We start from the raw sequence: 4,000 nt of genomic DNA, 5'->3' as shown, positions 1-4,000 counted from the left end.
GACTGAAAGCTGAACGTCAGAGCAACACGATGCGCCCAACTATCACTAGTATCAGCCCGTACAACGAAGCATAGCGCGTACCTGTACAGTTTAGCGCATGCACTTGACTGGTGCCACGCAAGTACGCACTCTCACCTCAGCAAATTTTGACAGGTCCTGTCACGTGACTGAAGTGCCTACTAGTTATTTAGAAAAGCGATCCTGTCAGCTTTTCTATTATTGTGTTCACATGGCAAGAAAAACGACACCGCTATGCTACGTAAGTTTCTACGTAAGGTGCTCGGTATTTCACTTAGGCTACGTAAGTCTCTACGTAAGGTGCTCGGATCTACCAACGCGCAACGGTTGGTAGCCGCGTGCTGTGCACGTGCACGGCAGACATTGTGTTGCATGCAGTGCAGTCCGTGTTCGGATGTGCATGCGCGAGGAACTTCCTCCTTTGGAACTGCTTCTTGTATGAGCTGTTTCGGATATTTCGTCTCCTAGATCCTGGCCTGACTTATTTCGTTTCGGCACTGCTGAGACCTCCTTTCGCGGAATATTACTCAATATCGACAGGTGAGTTGACCAGTTACCTTTGATTCTTTTGCTTGTGTTGACTCTTTCATTTGCGAAAAGTGTGCTCATTTTGGGCGGAATGCAATAAATAATGGAAAAGCTGGCAGGATCTCTTTTCTAAATTTAGCTTTTCCGCTGCCGAGGCCCCCTTTTACGGAATACTCGATGACAGGTGATCTCTGAGTTGACCGGTTTCCTTCGATTCATTTGCTTATGCTCACCCTTTCATTTACGGAAACGTGTGCTGATTTTATTCGGATTTAGATCCATTTTTATCTCTTTGCCCTTGTCTACAGTGTGCGAAGAACGCGAGTTCACCTTCTTGACGGTAAGGCTTATGTTAGATGTGTTGTCGAAATACTCATATTCATTGTACATTGGTACGTTACAAGTAAGGCACTGTACTGGTCAGTGGCATACTATCGTTGGCAGGTCCCAATCTGGAGGGAAAGGTTCAAGGACCCATTGACCGAGTTTGCAAAAATAAATTCGCATATCAGGGAAAACCCCATTGTGGAGAGGTTCAGTAAACTTGTATGATTAGATTTGTTTACTCGAGTCTGGGCTGTTTGATTTATTATTTGTGAGTTCCGCCGAGATTGCACTGCCCCAAACGAAGTTTCGTGCCGCCAAGGCAAGAATTACGATCTGCAATCTGTTTGTAGTACCTGCAAGAATGTGCTGTACATGTATCGTACTTTCTCTGTTGCTGTTTCAGTTGCCGTCATGTTGCTAAAGAAACGTTCAGTAGAGAGGTTCTGCAAAACGAAAATTCGAACGAAGTTTCGCGACAGTCATTGCGAAAGTGTGTACGAATTTTTGCACAAACTTTGCGTTCTGCACGCTTTCGTAGTTTGCGCGGACCAAGTGCACGTACGCCATGACCCGATCTCACGAAAGTGTGTACGACTGTTCATTTCGCGTTCCCTGCAAGTTTCGCGTCCAAAGTTGCGAAAGTTCGTGCGAAGTTTCGCACTTCAGGACGTGGAACGACTGTTTGTACGCATTTTCGTTTTGCAGAACCTCTCTAGTGACTCATTTGTTTCATACGAGACGAGTCAATGAGTTGGTGTGGCTTAGAATCTTTCGCTGTAGAAGAAATCTATTCGTATGTCTATTGGAGAAATAATTGTATTCACTGGTTATAAAATAGGTTAAGACAAACTCACAGAATAAATACCATCGGTCCCTTGGTGTTCGTCCTAAAGAGGTTCGACTGGATATCATTCATACTCACCAAAAATGTGTACGATTCTATTATTATGAAGTGCCTTGTTTATCTCTCAGTACCTCCAACCATAGCCTTGCCCCTTTTATCCTCAGGATCATTGTAGTTGTTGGAACGAGGTGTCGGACTCAGCAATGTATTTGTTTACATTTTAATACATGTTTATTGTTCCTCCTTTGCTGTGTTGTTTTAGAAAATCGTGGACTAACAGTTCGAAGTCATTGAACTACTTCCAAAAGTTGTATCGACATCAACAGGGTTACGATTTCAGTGCAATATGGTGCAGGATGACCTTATCACGATAACCCATGATTATAAACACAGAATCAACAAAAACATCTGCGACACGCACCTGGTTACATTTCTCAAATAAATCTGATCGAGGGTGGGGAAATCTGAAATATCTGAAAGGCAAGACAATTTTATGACAGAGTCATGAAATTCTGCTACAGCAACATGCACAGAATGACCTCCGTATAAAAAAGGTATCACCACGGTCCACCACTACTCACATGTATCCCCGCAGAAGAACATGCTAGTCCCATTTTCTGCAAGAAAAGGCTTGCACATCAATGCGTATAATACGGTATTGATATGATGTGACGGCCATCATTTACATATTGATAGGGCATTTCATTGATTGGTGACAGAAAAAACAAAAGAAATTATAGCAATAAAAACTGCTTTATGGCAGTTTTCTAAAAAAGGTTATTGTGTTCTAGTCCATGGACCCCGTCTAAAAAGTAAGAAATTAACGAAATGTGATAGCTGAAAATTAAAATTTCACACAAAACCTCACAATAATCACACACAGAATGAAAAGCTACATGTAGAAGACCTTTTCTCCTCGTGATCCTCTTTCCTATGCATGCATGTTGCCAATTGTTGGTGGAGCACAAGTTTAGTGTTGAAAGCAGCATTTCAAGTGTTGTGATTATTGTGAGGTTTTGTGTGAAATTTTAATTTTCAGCTATCACATTTCGTTAATTTCTTACTTTTTAGACGGGGTCCATGGACTAGAACACAATAACCTTTTTTAGAAAACTGCCATAAAGCAGTTTTTATTGCTATAATGTACTACTGCTAGTAGTAGTACTGCACTGGCAACCATAGGCGCACGCGCGTCCATGTACATGTAGATGTACATGTGGCCGACTGAGCTACAGTCGTCCCTCTCTAATCCGGCACCTTTTGCAACAGCATCTGTTACTATAGTAGTCTATTTTTGCTCTAGTTATGTCACATGTTCACAGACAGACACGCAAAGCATGACTCATGTCACTCGTTTACTTCAGCTTGTTAGTTTCAGCCGGCATGAAGCCGGCATTGAAGGTATAAAAGCAAGACACCTATAGGGCCTAGGGTGGTGGATGGGGACGTGGTGGACTCAGCTTGTGAGTTTCAGCAGCTCCGTGCTGGAGCAGGACCATGATATTTCTCAGAGTAAGGCTCAAACGTGAGTGCTCAGAACCTGCAGCCTTACTAGGGCTTGTGGACGTCTTCTTTCCTTGTGTGCTTTTCGCAGCGAGAAACAGGACCAGCTGCTAGGTCGGTTGGCGTTTCTGGTCTCCCTACAGACATCCAAGGCAGTAGCCAGCAAATAATTTGGGAGACGGGAGACCAAATTTTTGATGTTGTCCAAGTCAAGGACTTCGAGAACTGGTAAATGCGCATGCGCGGCGCAATGCAGTATGACTCCAGATCTTGACCGCGTACCGGCTGACTGAACCCTGAAGTTCTTGACCGGTTAAGCGGTCAAGATCGACTGATCTTGACTGCTTATTCTGGTCGCCCATTGGCCGTCACCTGGCAACAAGCACGTGCCGTGTATGAAGTAATAGTAATACAGTACTAGTACATTATTTGTTGGTGTCTCATTTGTTATTTGAAAGTATGTACTGCAACGGCCCGGATACCATGTCCATGCCATATCGCGCCAGGCCATGCAGAAAGGCAAAAGAGCAAAAAAGCTGTACACGCAGCAGCCCCACCCAAGTAAAAAATATTTTAAAATAATCAACCACAATAACAGTTACAGTCATTTACCATGATTTACAATGAAAGAAGAAGAAGAAAAAGTAGCAAAAGGTCGGGTTGCGTCAGAGTGTCTGGAGTGTGTGAAGAATCAAACTTTCCAGTTTGATCTAGAAGTCATACGAAGTACACTCTCAACTGAGCCGACCCACCAGCTGGTTCTCATTACACTCTCTTGTA

The 4,000-nt window shown here is 43.4% G+C and overlaps 1 long non-coding RNA gene across 1 annotated transcript; it reads left to right on the top strand.

Moving 5' to 3' along the window:
* Window positions 1–491: 491 nt before the first annotated feature.
* Window positions 492–2,382, top strand: LOC135813678 (uncharacterized). Its single transcript, XR_010553080.1, has 3 exons — window positions 492–558; window positions 855–886; window positions 1,980–2,382. It is a non-coding gene; the product is annotated as an uncharacterized LOC135813678 (long non-coding RNA).
* Window positions 2,383–4,000: the final 1,618 nt, after the last annotated feature.

The sequence above is a fragment of the Sycon ciliatum genome, chromosome 4, assembly GCF_964019385.1.
Source record: "Sycon ciliatum chromosome 4, ocSycCili1.1, whole genome shotgun sequence".
Classification (NCBI taxonomy): Eukaryota; Metazoa; Porifera; class Calcarea; order Leucosolenida; family Sycettidae; genus Sycon; species Sycon ciliatum.
This window is presented reverse-complemented; position numbering and strand designations above follow the sequence as displayed.